This window comes from Schistocerca serialis, chromosome 3 (genome assembly GCF_023864345.2).
Source record: "Schistocerca serialis cubense isolate TAMUIC-IGC-003099 chromosome 3, iqSchSeri2.2, whole genome shotgun sequence".
Taxonomy (NCBI): Eukaryota; Metazoa; Arthropoda; class Insecta; order Orthoptera; family Acrididae; genus Schistocerca; species Schistocerca serialis.
In genome coordinates, this window is record NC_064640.1 from 792,154,019 (window position 1) to 792,175,024 (window position 21,006).

Consider the following 21,006-nt stretch of genomic DNA (forward strand, 5'->3'; position numbering starts at 1 on the left):
TTTAGGCTCGCTCAGAGGCATTTAGACAGTCGCTTTTCCATAGCTCCATTTCCGAATGGAAGAGGAAAAGAAACGACTGGTAGTGGTACGATATTCCCTCCAACATGCAAATATGCTGACCTGCAGAGTATTTTTGTAGATGTAGATATACATCAACGGCAGTTCTCCTCGAAAGTGCGTGCAGAATTGTTAGTGATACCAACGACATCGTAACGAAACACTTCTTCGAATCTCTGCTCGTGGAAATCAACCCATCGCTGCACCGAAAGGCCGGCCAGTGTTGTGCAAGAATACTTTACCGTCTAGTACCAAGCCCTGGTCCAACTGGGCAAGGGAAAGCTTAGCCGTTCAACGCCATTAATGTTTAACAATTAGTTTCACCCTCTTCCGCTGCACTCCTAACAATCCAGTTTCCGTAGCTCAGCTGGCCTAAGATATAGCCCAATGTCTTCCACCAAGTGATATCCAGTATCATGCAAGTAGCGTGGAACGAAAAGGTCACAAATACTGGAAGTACGTAAACTGAAGATGGCACAATTTAACACCTTACCTGCACCGATCGTCAAATCCTCGATACCACCAAGCATCAGCGTTATTTGTCCGCACTAGTTATAAATGGAATGGGAATTCTTCGTGCTGTAAGCTCTGTAGCTACTTTTGGCTTGCTGGGGACTTCAGTCTTAGAGTCATACTAAATAAGACTTCAGGGTCAACCTTGAAAATCATTGCACCAGGACGAGGTCCAAACAAATTTTTTATAATTATATTCAAATTAATATGTCCGCACCCTAAAACACAAAACCGCCCTCCCCCCACCTCCACCCAGAAGTCACTCCTCCTCCCCGAACAAAATCTATACCCATTCTACAAACTACAGAAGAGAATGTGCCGGAGAAAGACTTCTGGGACGGCTTATTATTAAATTTAATCCGGAATGACAATTTCGCGAGATTTTGTTTTAAATTTATGAGAAAAACTTGGATAAACATGTGTTTGTGGATACAATTGAGCAGGGTTTAAGGGTTGAAAAAATGTTGATAATGGGCAGAATAAAAATCTGAAGGTTCAGATTCTTCCTTATCACTTTTTTCAGTTTTTTAAATGTGAAAATACCAAGTTGTCTTAGGATTCAGAATCGAAGCTGAGTTGTAGGTCACTCTATAATTGGCTGCGTAAATCACTTCGAGGGGCGGATGAAAGCAAGGGCATACCACCTTTGATACTATTGTTTGTAGCTAAAAGATCATTTTTTTAAAGTAACCTTCAATTTGAAGACAGTTTTAGTAAATGCCAACTATTAAAGAGTTGGTGTGCCGGAAAAATCATAGTCGTTCCGCGAAAAGTATTTATTTCGTGTAAACACATTTGGCCTGTCAGTAAGGAATAATGCGAGAAAACTCAAAACGATTCTGCCGAACCGGGTACAGTTTATACAACAATAAGAGGCATGTTAGTGACGGTATCTATGAGCTCCCATGGAGAATATGTATACAGTTATCCTTGCAAAGTATATGAGGGATACATCCATAACCGTCTCCATTGTAATAATAAAGTAAGTAACCTCATTATCTTGTTTATACAGATTAACGTCGGTAAAACTTCACGTGAAAGGACAGGGAGATCTGTGCGCTTACTTTAAGACATTCCACTGTATACTCTTTCTCGGATCTTCTATATCTACATTAATGGTCAGCAAGCAACCTGATGGTGTGAAAAAGATGATACATCTGGTTCCACTAACTGATCGTCCTTTTCCTGCTCCACTCGCAAATGGCGCGTGGAAGGAATGATTTTCTGTGCGCCTCTGTATTAGTTCTAATTTCTGGATCTTTCTCGTCGCGAAATGCGTCTGAGAGCAAGTAAGATGCTGTCCGACTCCTCTCAGAAAGTATTCTCTCGAAATTTCAGTAATAAACCTCTCCGTGATGTCCTACACCTTTCCTGTAATGCCAGCAACTGGAGTTTGTTGGACATTTCTGCAATGCTCTCGCGCCGACTAAACGGAGCCGCGACGAAATGCGCCGCTCTTAGTTGGATCTTCTATATCTCTTCTGTCAGTGCTACCTGGTCTTGGTCCTACACTGATGAACAATACTCTAGACTCGGTCAACAAGTACCTTGTAAGCCACTTCTTCCGTGAAAAGGTTACATTTCCATACGATTCTTTTTATGAATCTCAGCCTAGCATCTCCTCCTCCCACTGTTTGTTTAATGTGGTCCACTTAAGGCCACCCTGGATAGTTACTCCTAGATGTTTTGAGGTAAATACTGTTTCCTGTACCCGACAGGTTAGCCGAGAGTGCTAAGGCGCTGCTTCCTGGACTCTGGTAGGCGCGCCGGTCCCGGCTCGAATCCGCCCGGCGGATTAACGACGAGAGCCGGTGTGCCGGCCAACTTGTATGTGGTTTCTGGGCGCTTTTCCACATCCCACTAGGTGAATACCAGGCTGGTCCCCACGTCCCGCCTCGGTTACACGACTCGCAGACATCTGAACACGCCTGCCGATGTGGCCGAGCGGTTCTAGGCGCTTCAGTCCGGAACCGCGCGACCGCAACGGTCGCAGGTTCGAATCCTGCCTCGGACATGGATGTGTGTGATGTCCTTAGGTTAGTTAGGTTTAAGTAGTTCTACGTTCTAGGGTACTGATGACCTCAGATGTTAAGTCCCATAGTGCTCAGAGCCATTTGAACCCTCTGAACACGTTCGCACTATTCCATGTATTACACTACATGCAGACAGCTGGGGTACACTAATTCCGTCCTGGGGGATACAGGGTGGCAGCAGGAAGGACATCCAGCCACCCCCTAACATTAACCTTGCCTAATCCGTTCCTAACCATGCTGACCCAGCGAAAGCGTGGGATTAGGCATAAACGACAGAAGACTTTTTCCAGTAATTAGTCATCAATATTGTAATTGTGCAGCAGCAGATTTCTTTTCCTATGTACATTTCTTATTTTTTCAATGTTCTATTTTGTTATTTGGTTACATGTTAACTACAGCTGCTATCGACGTCTTATCGCTGTATGTGTGATATAAAAGTATTGTATGTTATCATGTTTGTTGAACACGTATGACCTGTGTCAGTTTCCAGATAATGGATTTAATACGAGGGCAAATAGGTCTAATTGAACTGAATTTCCCATAGTCATGCATGCTTCTACAGCTTTACATTTCTCCTATAAATATACCTTATTTGTCATTTGGTGTCATTTTTTAGACGTCTGTATTTCCTTTGTCCTGCTTCAGATGTTCCTGCATCAAATTTTCCCTTTTCATCACTGAGATTCAATAACTCGAGTGTTGGCCAAGGATTTCTATTGATCCCTTCCTTTCTACCTATTTGATCCTCTTCCTCATTATTTATTTAAACCTTAATTTTCTCCTCTTTTTCGGAATTCTTTAGTTTTATTTGACAATTCTTAATCAATTAACTACGATCAGAGTTGATTTGTACATGTTTTGTTGTATTAAATTTGGTTTCAAAGTCTCTGTCATACCACGATGTAATGTAAGTGAAATCTTTGGGTGTCTTTTCCACTCTTTTGCAATCCTGCTTCGCAATTCTTAAGGCCTTATCAATGATTAAATTATGCTCGACATATAATTCTACCACACGGTTTCCTCATTCATTCCTTTCCCTAAGTCTATATTCTGTTACTATCTTTCCTCCACTACCTTTTTGTACTGGATAATTCTAGTCTCCCAACACAATTAACACACCTTTGAATAAATTATTATTTTTTTCATCCTACATTATTTCAGTCCCACATCATCTGCGGAGCTGTCAGTCACATTAGCTTGTACTGCTGTGGTGGGTGTTAACTTTGTGTCTGTCTTGACTACGATCACACGTCACTATGCTGTCCATAATGTTCACCAGCATTGGTATTTCCTTATTTGTTATTAAACTACTTCCGCGTTATCTCTGTTTAATTTCCTATTGATAACCAAGTACTTAACAGATCGGTAATCCTGTTTCGCTTGTGATTACCCTTCGACGGTACCCACAACATCTAACTTCAACTTATCCAACTCTCCTTTGAACTTTACAACCTACTTACACGAGTAAGGAAGCCAACATTTCCCGCTCCGATCATAAAACCCCTTTTTAGTTTCTCTTGATTACAACATCTTCTTCAGTAATCCCCGCCCAGACATACATATCAGGAATTATTTTACATCCGGAATACTTTAACCAAGACGATGGCATCGTAAGTAAATCACAAAGGACAGCAGTATGTCCTTGGCGAATATAACGACGATTGTTTTCTTTACAAACTGCCTATTGGCTTCTGTCTCTGGTTCTTCTGCCGACGTTCATCTAATGATATTTCTGACGTTTCGCCAGCACGAGTGGCTGGCATTGTCAAAGCTTCACCCTCCATTGCCGGTGGTGAACTGGAGCCGAGCTCGCGGCCGCAGACTATATGTACCTGGCGCGCCAACGTCCGAGGGCTTCTCCGCGGTCATTTCCGGTGCGGTTCTCCTCTTGCTAACTGCGACAGTCGTTCGCTGCAGTCGGGAAGCCAGGATCCGTTTACCTTGAGGCTTTCCTCTTTCTTGTTCAAACTGTTCCCGTGTTTTTGTATTTCTACAGCTTCTCTGAATAAGCGCGTGTGATAGTGCTTCTCTACAGCCAGAACTTCCGTGTCGGTTAATTTTATTACGTGGTCGGTCTCATTCAGTGCGTGCTCTGCCACGGCCGATTTCTCCACCTGCCCCAACCTGCAATGTGGCTTATGCTCTTTGATCCTGGTGTTAATGGATCGTCCAGTCATTCCGACATAAACTTTTCCGCATGTGCATGGTATACGGTATATTCCCGACATTGCAAGTGGCCACGAAAGCCTTAACAATTTTGTAATTGTTTCCTTGGTTTCAGCCGTTCACAGCACCAACATAGCAAGGCCACACTGTTAATGTTACTAGGCAAGACGAATCAGTCATCCAAATCGTTGCTACTGCAACTACTGAAAATCCTACTGCCACTGTTTACAAACCATAGGTTAGTTTGGATTCTTCACAGACAACCCTCCGATGTGATTTCACCTAAGGTACGGCTATCTATATTATTGAGGCATGCAAGACATCTCCCGGTAGCAAGATCAATGGTTAGTGGGCCTCTTGGTATACGGACAACCTCTGAAAACCTTCTTAAGAAACTGTGCAAGCTCCAGAATCGGCACAAAACCAGCGGTTACCCACAATAGGCAGATTCCAACTGAAACACGCTACGCCATCAGCAAGGCGATTCGTTACACCTTCCATACCTACCGTAGCAAAATATTATACAATGACGTAACTTAAAACTCCATTTTTAACGTTATTTGTGGCCGAAAAATCAATGTTCAGCCGCTTGTGGACGAGACAAGAACTGAAATACAAAATAATGGTAAAATTTCCGGAAACCTTTACTGAAGGTGACAATGGCCACGTAAGCTTATGCTTGAGCCAACATGCTATATTCGGTCTTCAAATGTATCTTCATGAAGGAAACTGAAGGAATATTGCCATTATTCAGTAGCCGTACCGCTGCTAATATAAATGGCACAGAAATCAGTATGGGCAGTCTTGAAAATCAGTAAAATACGCTAAAGGGCAACGAAGACCTATTGTTGGTTCCATTGGAGCCGACGTTACAATCTATGTATCTACGAGTGCACTAGAATTAATATTTTTTTTTTTTACTTCCATAGCCCAGATATTAAATTAGTCTTAACCGCAGTGCCAGGCTCCGACAGCCAAGATACGAAACATACAGAGTGCAATCAAACATCCGAAGTTTCGGTGGGAGAGAAACGGGGTGGGTGGTGAGTGTATCTCGTGTACAGGCCGAAATGCGATCCTGATAGCCCACTGCAGCATATGGAGGTGAAATTCCTGTTGGCAGCGTCACCTGTCATTGTTGAATGAACCAAAGCTGTGAGATGCACTGGTGCTTCAGTGCACCGACGTCGGCAGACGTCAGCATCCTTCATTCGTGAGTCAGCTGCCTAAGGTGGTAATCCGGACCTTTAGAACGAGCTCCTTTCGTACATCGCAGGATTATTCCTCGCTCAACGGAAGTCACTTACTCTGATCGCAGACGTTCAGACACGGGTCCCCTCTTTCTGCTACAACAGATATCACTGCCATAAGAAAGGACATACAGAGCTCCCTTAGAGAAAACTAACGGCCTTGACTGGTTTCAGTCAGTGAGGATGCAACGTTCCTATTTCAAGCACGGTTCATGGATATAACTTACTACTGCTTCCGTGTTCGTCCACAGGGCAGAGCTTCTTCCGTCTCGTCTGTCTCCCTGAGAAGCATGGCACAGTAGATAGACTTGCAGCCATTTTGTCTAATTTGAATATGACGGCAAGCAAGCATTTGAACTTTGGTGACAATGGAGATTGCTGCAAGCTTTGCATTCACGTTCTTCAATGTCTTCATGCACAGGGGTACACCTACAAGGTGAAGTTGGCTGTTAGGAAACGCTAGTGCCTCGCAACTTAACGTCCCAAAGCAGGCCTTCAAGAAACGCTGGAAATTTCACTGTTACGTTGGCCATATAAAGCACGGCCACTTCGTCCTGCCGACAGTTTCCGTTGGGTACTGACGTTTTGAATAGTACCCAAAGCGACCAGAGCCTCCAACTTTTAGTACCAATGGGAAGAAGTCAACATCCGTTTTCACGACAGGTAACGTTGTCTTGAGGTCCGAATGGGCAAACAGTTTAGGTGTAATGTTGTATTAATATTACAGAATGCTGGCGTGGCAGACGTTTGCTGGTTTCCGAAGGATAAACTCTTTAATCAATTGGTTGTTCGCTCGTTGGAACTACTACACTGGTTAATATGACGATGATAACACGAAATTACGAACGCTCTCTCTCCCTCTCTTTCTTTCTCTCTCTCTCTCTCTCTCTCTCTCTCTCTCTCTCTCTCTCTCTCTCTCTCTCACCTTAATTACCCGTGTATTTGAATTATTATCGTATGTGAGTCTTTATATGTTTTTGGATGGGGTCCGCCTTTAGCGAAACACATTTTTTTTATCCCAAATATGTTTCACTGCAGTTGCAGCATCATCAGTGTTTTTTTTTAATTTTATCGCTGTTAACCATAAGGAATGTTCTTTACAGTTTATGTACATGTAAATATTAGGTTTTAAATCGTAATTACAGATTTTTGAAGAGCACATAAAATTATGTATTCATACCTTTTTACCATATGGTGTGGTTTTCCCGCTGTATTATATTTTTACAGTGTCTGTTCTCTTTTACAGTTTGTCCTCTACAATCATATACAACTTAATGTAGACAAAACATTTGCGCAAAAACTACGATTTCTAAGCTGTTATGGCTACGCCTGAAATTAATTAATTTTATGTGAAAGGTTTAAAGGAGAGGGAGAAGGAGGGAGAGGGAGAGGGAGAGAGAGAGAGAGGGGGGGGGGGGGAGATGTGGTTTTTTGAGGATTTTTCATTATGTACATATATATTATTTATTTATTTTTTAGTTTTGTGTGTGTATGTATGCTTGTATGTATGTATGTGCGTGAGGGGGGGGGGAGTGGAGTTCTATAGGTTGATGTTATCTAATAATTACTTGAGGGCAGAGAACAGAGTTCCGTTGCAGAGAGCTGTGTATTCATTTATTACTTGCTTTCCTTCAACTATAGCTTCTGGTATTTAGTAGTTTTCTTCAATTATTAGTTCTTGTGTGGGGCTGTTGTTGCATTTGAGAACTTTCAAATCAGTATTGATATCTGTTTAACTATATTTCTTGTCCATAAGGTGTTCAGCAAATGTGGAATGACAGCTGTTACTTTTTAATGCTCTTCTGTGTTCTGTGTATCTGGTACAAAATTCTGCTTGTCTGTCCAATTTAAACTGATTTGCAGTCCTGACACGTTAGTTGGTAAATACCAGATGTGTTGTGTCGCCCTGTACATGTGTTGGTTGCCCTTCGTTTGCTCTGTGTTGAGTATGTTGCCAATTCTGTGGGCTGCTTTGTTGTTGTAGGTGAGAGTGAACCACTTGTTTGTTGTTGTGGATGTTTCTTGTTCATGGGTGCTCACAGAACCCACATATCAGCACACATGAACAAGAAACATATGTGTATTCTGTGTGTTTGTAAGTTGGTGAAAAGGCTTTTGCTTTTGTGTGTTGGATGTCCTTTTTAATTTTGGTTTAATTTTGTGGTTCAGTTTAGCTGTAGTGTTTGTATCATATCCATTGTCTACAGCTATTTGTCTGATTATCTGTAATTCATTGTTATAGATTTTCCTGATGACAAAAGCAGTGACTGCGGGTCTATTTACGTGTAAAAATTCAACAGCTTAAGCATGTTTTGCCACTTATTTTAGAGCTGTCAGGTTTTTTGTTTGTATTTAATATGAACTGTGTAATTAAAAGTAGTAGGACACCTATTAAAAACCAACCGACCGGGCGACGTCTCATCCTCAGCCCACAGCCGTCACTGGACGCAGATATGGAGGGGCATGTGAACAGCACACAGCTGTCCCGGCCGTATGTCAGTTTTCGACACCTGCTACTGGACATTAATATGAGGTGTTTTCATTCTTCGAGTTTATGATAGTTTGAACTTTGGTGCAGACACTTTCAGTGAGGTATGTGAATATCTGTGGAAGAGTGGCAGCCAATTATTCTCTAAGAGCCGAAACCAGAGGCTGTAGTGATGTTGGGTGCTGGGCTCTGAAGCGAAGTCGACATTCTGACAAGACCCAAAGGCATTACATTGGGTCTAAGTTGGGATTCTGGACAAGCCAGCCCGTTTCAGCAATGTTATCGTCTACAAACCATTACCTCACATACATCGCTTTAAAATAGTATTCGGTCCTGGTGCTACAGTTATCGTCTTCGAACTGTTCCTCTACTGTACCCAGTACACAATGCTGTACAATGTTTTAGGTGCAGAAAGATTACCAAACGATACACCCTAACCAGGAAAAACACCACCCAGGCCGTAACACCACCTCCTCCGTACTTTACTGTTGGCACTACACGTGATGGCAGATAACGTACTCCAGGTATTCGCCAAACCAAAACCTTTCCCCCGGATTGTCATTGGGTTTGGCGTGATTCATCATTTCAGATCACTTGTTTCCAGTCATCCACTGCCCAGTGCCGTCTCTTAGTACTGATTACCGAAATGTGTGGTTGATGAGGAGCTACTCAAGAATTATACCGCTTCTTTTTAACTCCCTATGTGGAGCCACGGTGGTAGCTGAACTGCTGGAAGCACTCTGGATTTCACGAGTGAGCACTCACCGCAGAGCTCGTCGGTCCCTGTCCATCAGTACATTTTGTCTGTGTAGTCTTGGTTTATTTGTGATCGTTCTTTCGGGTTTCCACTTCAAGGTCACGTCACCAACAGTCGACTTTGGGAGTTTTACAATGGTTGAAAAGTTCGTGACGGGTTTGTTACTCAGATGATAACCAATAACTAATCCACGTTCGAAGTTACTGAGCGTTCCTGACGAACCCATTATGCTGGTACTACCTCCCTACTGAAAAAATAAAACTCCCCGCCTCCTTTTATACCGGCGGCTCCACATCTTGTGACATCTAATGGTCAATAGCCCATTACATATGGGTGTCCAGATACATTTTATCAGGTAGTGCACCTGTGCTCCTGAGTTTGTCTGCGAATCTCATTTACGTTGCTACGTGTTCTCTCCTCATGTCCTTAGTTTCAGTTAACAGATTAATGCCGGGCCTTCTGGACTACGGTACAGTGCCCGCCTGGAACCCTAGAGGTTACGGGATAGAATCATGATGGGACCACGTAAATTTGCAATACGCCTTTGAACTAGTATTCACCTCCCATTGATGTGAGGAGTGGCCAGGAAAGCAGGAAAGATAAGCGGTTCGGATTCCACGTTAAACTGTTGGTTCTGCTTTCCCGATCGTATCGCTGGGGTAGATTAGGGACATCCAAGTCGCGAATGTGGAAAGACTTATACTCGGTCATTCATCATAACAAGTGCTTGATCATAACGAGTGTGGTTAAGCGAGAGGCCAACGTTAATTATACCTGCAAGCATAAGAGGATATTGCTAAATGCGTCATTGTCTGCACAGGAAGGTGGTAAGGCAAATACGTAGTAAGTGTAAAAAGTACCAGGGGGAGGTCAGTTACGTGGTGACAGAACAGGCAATGCAACTAGATCACCTTGTCCTATCTATCTAGGGCAGAGGAGGACGTCATCGAGATGGCATAATAACGCAGTAGCAGCCTGGAGCACTATCCTACTGCCACCATTTCACGCCATCAAAGTTGTTCGTTCCAGAACGGGTGTCAGTGTGGCCCGCAGGGATCAGATTTACAGCATGCGAATGAAGCGTCGTTCTGGGACAATCAGCATTCTAGGTTGCCACGAATAAACTTTGTTCAGTTACCTATGTCACTAAACCGCTAAAACAGTTCATGGTTCGTGGTGGACAGCTGTAGTAGCAGGTTATCTATCTAACGGGTTTCAGGGGCTAAAAATTGATTTCCAATATTTCGTAATATAATTATTGCCCGAATTTAAAATTATAAACTGATCCTATGAACTACTCATTAAGACGTATAACATTATGATAAAGTTAAACAGTACCGTAGTACAGTAACATACTCTATACTATATATATCGTGAGGCAGCGTAATTTTAGACACGCAGATTATCCAGACTACATTCATTCAGTATTTAAGACTGAGAGCAATTGGTAACTTATAACTAACTTTAAACATAATTTCAAACCTTCTTTGAACTTTTTCCCCGCTTCCATGCTTAACGTCAAATATATTAAAAATCATTTGTAAAGCAATGAAAAGTTGGAAGCTGACTTATACTTTGGTGCTCCATTCTTTACAGAATGGTGGTTCTACTGATTCATGCTAAAGTGGTACAAATGGTTCATGTTCTCAATGTTTGGTGATCTTTAATAGACTGTACGATATTATGGAGGTTGACAATACTGTACCTCATAGAGACGGTGTAAAGCCGACTTGATATTGACGTGGGAGTCACCATGCGCAGTACTGATCATTTCTCAACTGCCGACATATGTACATTATCTGCCAATCCTACTAACTCACTTGTCTCCCTTAAACACTGAAACAATGTTAATAAAGGGTGTTAGTGTGATTGCCGTGGGCGTAAGAACTTTTACCACTAGCGTTCATTATCGTCAACCTATCCATATTCCCCGTCTCTGTTCGAACATTAGGTCATTATTCTAATACACATGTCCAGTTTAGGGCAGTCGGAAGCACCTGAGACACAGAGAAGAGAACATTAAGAGAGCGAGGGACATGTCATAGGGCGCAGTTCCTGGCTGTGATGGTGTGTCACCATGTGTCGTCAACATGACTCTACATTTAGGTCCTGTAGTATATAACCGATAACATCGGAAGTTCACTGAGGCATTTTGCGGATGATGCTGTGGTATATCGAGCGGTTGTAACAATGGAAAATTGTACTGAAATGCAGGAGGATCTGAAACGAATTGACACCTGGTGCAGGGAATGGCAATTGAATCTCAATGTAGACAAGTGTAATGTGCTGCGAATACATAGAAAGAAAGATCCCTTATCATTTAGCTACAATATAGCAGGTCAGCAATTGGAAACAGTTAATTCCATAAATTACCTGGGAGTAGGCATTAGGAATTATTTAAAATGAAATGACCATATAAAATTAATCATCGGTAAAGTAGATGCCAGACTGAGATTCATTGGAAGAATCATAAGGAAATGCAATCCGAAAACGAAGGAAGTAGGTTACAGTACACTTGTTCGCCCACTGCTTGAGTACTGCTCAATGGTTTTGGATCCGTACCAGATAGAGTTGATAGAAGAGATGGAGAAGATCCAACGGAGAGCAGCGCGCTTCGTTACAGGATCACTTAGTAATTGCGAAAGCGTTACGGAGATGATAGATAAACTCCCGTGGAAGACTCTGCAGGAGAGACGCTCAGTAGCTCGGTACGGGCTTTTGTTGAAGTTTCGAGAACATACGTCCACCGAGGAGTCAAGCAGTATATTGCTTCCTCCTACGTATATCTCGCGAAGACACCATGAGGATAAAATCAGAGAGATTATAGCCCACAGAGAGGCATACCGACAATCCTTCTTTCCACGAACAATACGAGACTGGAACAGAAGGGAGAACCGATAGAGATACTCAAGGTACCCTCCGCCACACACCGTCAGGTGGCTTGCGGAGTATGGATGTAGATGTAGATGTAGATATAGATATGAATAAAAGGAGATGTAATACGCCTAGCGTTTCGAGAGGACTTCCAAGTAAAAAGTAGTTCCACAGTATGGAATTATTCAATTAATTATCCGATTAATCTGTGGAATATACTGATCCTTTCTGTTATGAATGTGGCACCTTTTAGTTAGTAGCGGGAGAACGGAAAGACATCTGCACTAAGAACGTAAGAGTGTATCTTCGATAACAGCTTCAGTAAAAAAGCACATTTAAATACACATTAATTTTTAAGATCATCATCATACGAGATTACAGAAACTATGAAGAGCAAATTATAATTAAGTTCAAATCAAATGTAATACTTTCTGCTTACTTAGTGCACTGCTTCTAAGTGCACTGCACCTTATCGTGTTTACTGTGAGAAGAGAGAGAAAATCTGTCGATATGGACTGAATGAAATTGCGTACGGCAATTTGATAAATGTATCGATATCGGGTTTCTAGTTCGATAGGTCGAGAATGAGCGGAGAAGACCGCAGCAACAGAACAGGAATTAACGCTTCGTTTCTGGACAGAGGTGTGAGCGGTATGAACAGCGCGCCAGCAGCACACGGCCCAGCTGCATTATGGGCCTGCGCTTTGATGGCAGCTTTCACGGCGGCTATCTGCAGGATTTTGATTGCAGGTCTGGCTGGCCCTCGCCTGAATGCGGCCGCTATCGGCCCGGCCTCCCACAGCCGCTTTGCCAGCCACGCCTGGACTGCCTCCATTTGCCACCAGCTCTAAGCGTCGCACATGAATTGCAGCTCTGGACCGCGTGCAATCCAATTTACCGCTGCTGTCGCTTTCATTATCAGAAAGTAACTCTTGTTAGATCCTTTATTACGTTTCCTGCTCAGTACTTAACGACCCGCAACGTGAAACTCTCCAGTGGCAACAGTATCAATGAAGACATAGGTTTCCATATTCGAAGAAAGACATGTGACCAGGGATTAGTGCCCCTTTGACAACGAGGGTAATGCAGCTCTGATACAATAAGAATGCGAAGTGGCCAACTTACTGTTCGCTTTAATCGACTCAAAGAAACCATTATCTGAATGTTCGAACTGGGATACAAACGCCATTCCTTTCGAATGCAAAGGCAGAGTCTTGGACACCCAATTACTCAGCTTTAAGCGATCAAATTAACCATAAAAATCTGCATTTAAAACAACTCGTGAAAGTATGGATTATGTTGTATTAAATAACGCAGTTTTGTTTGACTCTCTTTCTTCCTTCATCTGTGAGTGATATACCCAAAACAATTCTATTTTATTAGTATCACATAATACGAGGGCTATTCGGAATGCAAGGTCTGTTCGGTCGCGAAATAGAAACCACAATGAAAATCAAGAAGTCTCATTTGCAACATTTTACTACACCTTCCAGCTACTTCTAGTCACCACTCCGACGTACACATTTGTCATAGCATTGGACGAACTTTCCTATATCCTCGTCGTAGAACGTAGCCATCTGTGCTTTCTTTCACTTTCCTACGCTCGTCTACAGTTCATTGTCTGTGCCAATATGTTGTATTCATAGCCAGCGTAGCCGATGGGCCACGTGAACAGAGATGAACATCAAAGGAAGACAAGTCCGGGCTGTATGGTGGGTGATCGAAAACATGTCTTGGGATATGCTGCAGGGGCTTGCTCATTGCAGCCAACAACTGTAATGAAGAAGGAACTGCAGGACAGGCATGTTATGTGAGATTGCATTATATAAGGGGAAATCTCGCAGCAGGCGCCCATACTTCGCGGGAGGCACTAATGTTCTAGGCCTTTTAGGTGCTCGCTGTATGCTCAGAACTCAGAAGAGCGACTTAACACGCTCGACTGTCATAGTGGAGAAACTTCCGAACACATCCTCGCAAAGCTTCATCGGATTTCCACAGTCGTTTCCATTCGGTGACCTATCGGGTCTTATGTTGCGAATAGCTCGTGGCTGAAAATATGGATTTTTTTTTTTTTTCAAAACAGGAATGTATTATTTATTCTAATAACGTTTGTATGATCTCAAAGTCATTTTAGGAAAAAGTCTTCGTTGTACAACGAAAAGTTACAACAATAGAATCTCCCAGTGTTCACAGGAAAAAAGCAGTGAGAAAATTTATCTACAAGCCTACGATCGCTTTGATACAGTACAACAGCATGCTGAAAAGTAATGCCTCCTAATATTTTATGTGAACGCTCTTAAAGGTATCCAAATAAAACAAACGATATTAATGTTCTACATCTTTCTTCTTCGTTCCTCCATATTTGCAGCCCTCAGCCACTAGAGGACAGCGAATTATTTCATGTGACATGGCGATGGCCGGCCGGTGTGGCCAAGCGGTTAAAAGCGCTTCAGTCTGGAACCGCGCGACCACTAAGGTCGCAGGTTCGAATCCTGCCTCGGGCATGGATGTCTGTGATGTCCTTAGGTTAGTTAGGTTTAAGTAGTTCTAAGTTCTAGGAGACTCATGACCTCAGAAGTTAAGTCCTATAGTGCTCAGAGCCAATGGAAACATTTTTGAACATGGCGATGTGTAATGTAACTATGTCGATGCATCAGAAAGACTGTGCTGTAATCGTGTTTCGAGTTCGAAGAGTTCGTCCTCACGTGGAGTACCCTTGACTATGCCAGACCACACAGGAGCACTGGGACGTCTGCAACAATTCGATGCCTTCTGTTCACTATTGTCAATAATCCTCCATACAGTCCCGACTTCACCTCATCCGATTTTAATCTATATTTACAACTGAAAAAACACCTTCGAGGAATTAACTTTGATAGAGATGAAGCAGTGCGAGAGGAGATGAAGTTGTGGCTTCGTCAACAAGTCAAACACTGTACGATAACGACATCAACAAACTGAACTCTGCCGGCCGGAGTGGCCGTGCGGTTCTAGGCGCTACAGTCTGGAACCGAGCGACCGCTACGGTTGCAGGTTCGAATCCTGCCTCGGGCATGGATGTGTGTGATGTCCTTAGATTAGTTAGGTTTAATTAGTTCTAAGCTCTAGGCGACTGATGACCTCAGACGTTAAGTCGCATAGTGCTCAGAGCCATTTGAACCAAACTGAACTCTAATTTGGAGAAATTTATTCGTCTCCATGGTGACTATAGTGAGAAATTAATATGTAGACGTCAACAATTAAGGTGTAGAATGTTAGTAACGTTTGTTTTATTTAAAACAGTTTTAAGAGTTTCCACACAAAAATTTAAAAAAAAAATGGTTCAGATGGCTCTGAGCACTATGGGACTCAACTGCTGAGGTCATTAGTCCCCTAGAACATTGAACTAGTTAAAACCTAACTAACCTAAGGACATCACAAAAATCCATGCCCGAGGCAGGATTCGAACCTGCGACCGTAGCGGTCTTGCGGTTCCAGACTGCAGCGCCTTTAACCGCACGGCCACTTCGGCCGGCCAAAAATTTCAGAGGCATTACTTTTCAGCACACCCTGCTGGTGAAGTAAAAGACGGAAAATTATGGAAAAAAATTCGGGCAGTAGCAAATATTTGTGTAATTGTATAGGTAAGTGTAATGAATAACGTATTAAAAATTCCTGACCGGTGAGGCGTGAGGGATGGGTGGAGCGGCATTTAAAGGCCAAAGTTTTAAATTTACTTGACTATCTCGAAAACCGCAGCTTCTAGCGAAAACGTTTCCCATTTCAAAACTGAACTACATTAAATTTGCTACAGAAAGAGTCCTATTTATTTTCTCTCCGTAGGACTAATAGTCCGGCTTTGTTGGTGAAGGAAAAATGGTAGATTACTAAAAAATAGTGTATTAATGGTCTTAGATTAATGTATATCGTTAAATAAAGTGGGTTAAAGACAAATATTAAATGCTTGTACCACATGTATATGCAGTAGATTCGTATTAAGGGGTAAATTGTTGAAAGGTGGGGATGGAGGTTAGAAGTGTGACGGAAGGTAGGTCTCCGGATGTTAGTCATGCGCTTTTCTCCTTTGTAGATCTGCAAAATGAAGTGCGAGCAGGCAGTTCCCAATTGTATGCCACAAAAAACCACTACAGGGTGCTTCAAGATGTTATACTGATCATTCCGCGGCTCGCTTTATGAATCACTGGCGACGCATTTTGCAGACATAAGCAGAGAGTTTGTTTTCCACGAAGTTCGACAGGGCGTTCTTCTGAGAGTAGCAGCTTCCCACATCACAAGTGCTGTTCGGTTTTCAGTTTATAGACAGATTACACCCACCCAGAATTTCCTGCCCAGTTTTCTCATGTTTGTGGACAAAATAAATTCACTGAACTCTTGTTTATATTGCAGAATTGTTTTCAATTCATTGAGTGAGTACCTATTTGCAGTTAAAATGAGCTATTGTATAAAAAAGCTCAATAGCTGGAGCTGTCAGCTATCTACCACACTGAAGAGCTGCCCTAAGTGTAATATACTGTCAATATGTATTCGACAGTGTCGATTTCATTGTCTCCGCTACTAACAGCTGCAATATTTTTCGCAGCTTCAGGGTATCAAATATATCACTCCAGCCGCAGCTCTCCCAACATCTGAAAAGGCTCAGAGACTTAAACTGCCTCCCTCTGCAATTGTAGTGGGTAACCGAGATGTTATGTAACTTCAGATATTTCAACAGAAGTCAAGCAACGCATTACGGCAAATTATTGTTCAAGATTCAAACATAGTCAGTCCTATTCCATCAGACATAATGACACCCACCTAGAAAGATATACTGTGAATGCATGATAAGTGGCTGCACTGATTGCAGCCCACGCTTCAAGTGCCAACCATTCCTGAATAGAAGAGATTTATGCATTCTACTAGTAACACAGTTAACGTTGAGCGAAGTGCCGTAACCTTTTGGTCATTCGTCACTTCGCCACCAAGTGGCTATAACACAATTACATGGCTTCACATTATGCCGTCAACGACAGACAGCAGCAAGATGCCACGTTCAGTAATCCAGTCCCTTTCAACAGACACTAAGTAGGTATACGTAGGTCACTGATATCATAATTACATTTGAGCACTTCTCAGCCATTGTTTATTCCATAAATCCCGTAACGTGTATTCCATAAATGCTGACTTAACAACTACAAATAAGTACTCACTCAATTAACTGGAAATAGCTTCAGTGTATAAACAAGTGTTCAGTGAAGTTTTTTTCTGTACACATATGAGAGACGTTCATAGGAAATACTGTAGAGGTATAGTCTGTAAATAAACTGAAAAGTGAGCTGCACTCTTGGTGGGATGGTGGGAGAAGTTAGATTTCCTGGGAGACCGCTACAACTGCCGTACTGGGTGACTGAAAATCAGTTTCGCTGTAGCACTCTATAACAGTGTGCAGAGCTTTACGTTCTTCTATTAGTATTATCAGTAATTCATATATGTATTACATGTAATGTTGGCACACTTTGTGGAAATTAAACATCCACGACATATCTGCTTATTGCGTCATAGGTGATTCATAAGGCGAGCTGCGGAAGGATCTATATAAATTTGTTAAACACCCTGTAGTTGCTTTTTGTGACGTTGTGCGGTAGAGAGAATGGGGAGTTGCCTGCTTGCTTTTCATCTTGCAAACTTACGAAGTAGGGAAGTGGATGGCCACCATCCAGAGGCGACCTGTCTTCCCCTGACGCTTCTGACCCCCCCCCCCCCCATTTTTTCCACTCTGTTACAGTCAGTATAAATTTGAATACTTAATAAACCACGGAATAATGTAGACAGAGAGGTAAAAATTGACACACATGCTTGGAATGACATGGGTTTTTATTAGAACCAAAAAATAACTATTGCTAAACGCGTGAAAGATCGCTTGCGCGCGTCGTTTGGTGATGATCGTGTGCTCAGCCGCCACTTTCGTCATGCTTGGCCTCCCAGGTCCTCAGACCTCGGTCCGTGCGATTATTGGCTTTGGGGTTAGCTGAAGTCGCAAGTGTATCGTGATCGACAGACATCTCTAGAGATGCTGAAAGACAACATCCGACGCCAATGCCTCACCGTAACTCCGGACATGCTTCACAGTGCTGTTCACAACATTATTCCTCGACTACAGCTATTGTTGAGGAATGATAGTGGACATATTGAGCATTTCCTGTAAAGATCATCATCTTTGCTTTGTCTTACTTTGTTATGCTAATTATTACTATTCTGATCAGATGAAGCGCCATCTGTCGGACATTTTTTGAACGTTGTATTTTTTTGGTTCTAATAAAACCCTATGTCATTCCAAGCATGTGTGTCAGTTTGTACCTCTCTATCTACATTATTCCGTGATTTATTCAGTTTTAAAATTTATACTGACTTTTTGATCACCAGGTACATTAATTTCATGTCATTAAAATATTATGCTTAATGAACTGCGTTTTTACCTTCCCCTGCAGAGTAGAATCTATTAGAGACAGAGTAAAATGAATATCAGTCTTTTTCTTGGAAATTTTATGCAGTTTAATTTTAAAATGGGAAACTTTTTCGCTAGAAGCAGGGTATTTGGAGATATTGAAGAAAAGCCTAATACAGTGGCTTATACACCCCCCTCTGACCCCGCCACGCCAGCCCACCGCGTGCTCACAGCCCACCAGTCACGATTTTAGAAATTTGCGACTACACAGATTTTCGAATATTTTGGTCATCGATAACTGATTTATAGCTTTATCTTTAAAAATCTGAAGTTATCCCTCCCACATTGTTGAATTCAGCTGGGTATTTACACCGCGTTTTTAGCCTTCATGCCGAAACACGCCAGGTGTTTCAGTGAGAGTATGTCGACGTATATGTCGTAACGATGGTCGTCGAAGCTTGCAAGCAACTTGGCATTACCATCAAGTGAAAGAATGATTTTATTCTGATATGAACAGGGTAAAAGCATGTGATTTATTATATAAAATTACACTCTTGTAGGCCGGCCGCGGTGGTCTCGCGGTTCTAGGCGCGCAGTCCGGAACCGCGCGACTACTACGGTCGCAGGTTCGAATCCTGCCTCGGGCATGGACGTGTGTGATGTCCTTAGGTTAATTAGGTTTAAGTAGTTCTAAGTTCCAGGGGACTGATGACCACAGCTGTTAAGTCCCATAGCGCTGAGAGCCATTTGAACCATTTTTTTACACTCTTGTAATATCTGCTTAACAGGAAACGACTGACTATAGGAGCCATGCATAAGTACTCACGTAATACTGCAAGGGAAACAATAGCATGAAATCTGGGACATTTTCGTAATATGTTCAGGTCAACAAACAAAAATGTGTTTTTCATCTCGTCTTGACTGAATTGGAGACAATAAGATTTTATCTTCTGGTAAACCTTGCGGGATGTAAGGTCGTGGTCCACGAAACTCTTCAGCTCCTAACGTTTCGGTCCAGTGCTTCGCTGGACATCTTCAGAGGGGTGTTTCTCCTCCGGTGAGTCTTGCCGACTGACGGGTCGGACGTCTGAGAGCGACTTATGTATCGTAGAAAGTGGGCGTGACCAGAGTTACACGTGATATGCAGAGATAACCTTTGTCAGAGATAAAACTTAACTATCGATCGTAATCTTGTCACGGATAAAACTGTCTAGCAATTCTGTAGTGCTACTGTCCAAATATCACTAAGTTTCATGGTCTCTTCTTTCCGATTAAAATTATCCCTATGTTTATATATTTCAATTGCTTCTCTGCAAAGCCGTGGGTAATAGTTCGTCGTCGTAGATAAAATTTTTGTTTCTGAAAACTTCACCTGATGATTTCCTGGCTGAAAAGCGTGTTCTGCTACAGCCGATTTATCTGTTTTTCCTAATCGGCAAAGACTTCTGTGTTCTTTTAACCGTGTATTTACGCTTCTGTTTGTTGTTCCAACATAAACTTTACCACATGTACACGGAATTTTATATACGCCACTGGCTGATAGAGGAGCGCGTTTATCTTTTACAGACCGAAGAACATGACAAATTTTCTTCGTTGGTCTAAAAACAGGTCTAATATCATGTTTACTTAAAATCTTTCCAATCTGATCCGTTACTTTCTTTATAAAAGGGAGAGAGACTGTATTCTTCCATCGTTTTTCGGACTTGTGCTTAACCTTTTTGTTGTTTGGGTGCAGAATTCTGCTTACTTCTTTCTTTGAGTAGCCATTTTTCTCAAAAGCGTGCTTCAGATGTTTTAATTCGTCGTCTAGATACTCCGGCGTGCAAATCCGTCTGGCTCTGTCAACGAGACTTGTAATCACACCTCTTTTTTGTTTTGGATGGTGGTTAGAGTTTTTATGTAAGTATCTGTCTGTGTGCGTTATTTTTCTAAAAGTCTGTTGTTTCAAGCTTCCATCCGTCTGTCTCATAACTAAAACATCCAAAAACGGTATTTTGTTATCATTTTCTCTCTCCATGGTAAACTGGATTCTTGGATTTATATTATTAAGGTAATCAAAAAATTCGTCTAAGGCTTCTCTACCATGTGGCCAGACCACAAATGTATCGTCTACATACCGATACCAGCGAGATGGTTTCTTATCTGCTTTCTCCAAGGCTGACTGTTCGAATTTCTCCATGTAGAAATTAGCTACTGCAGGACCCAATGGGTTACCCATTGCTACGCCATTAAGTTGTTCGTAAAACTCATTATTCCACTGGAAATGACTGGAAGTAAGACAGTGTCTGAAAAGAGCAGTCAGATCTTCTGGAAAAATATCCGTTATAAAATCCATAACTTCATTAACTGGAATCATACTAAATAAAGATACTACATCGAAACTTACTAAAATATCTTCAGGAGTCAGAATTAAACCTTCAATTTTCTCTATAAAATGACGTGAGTCC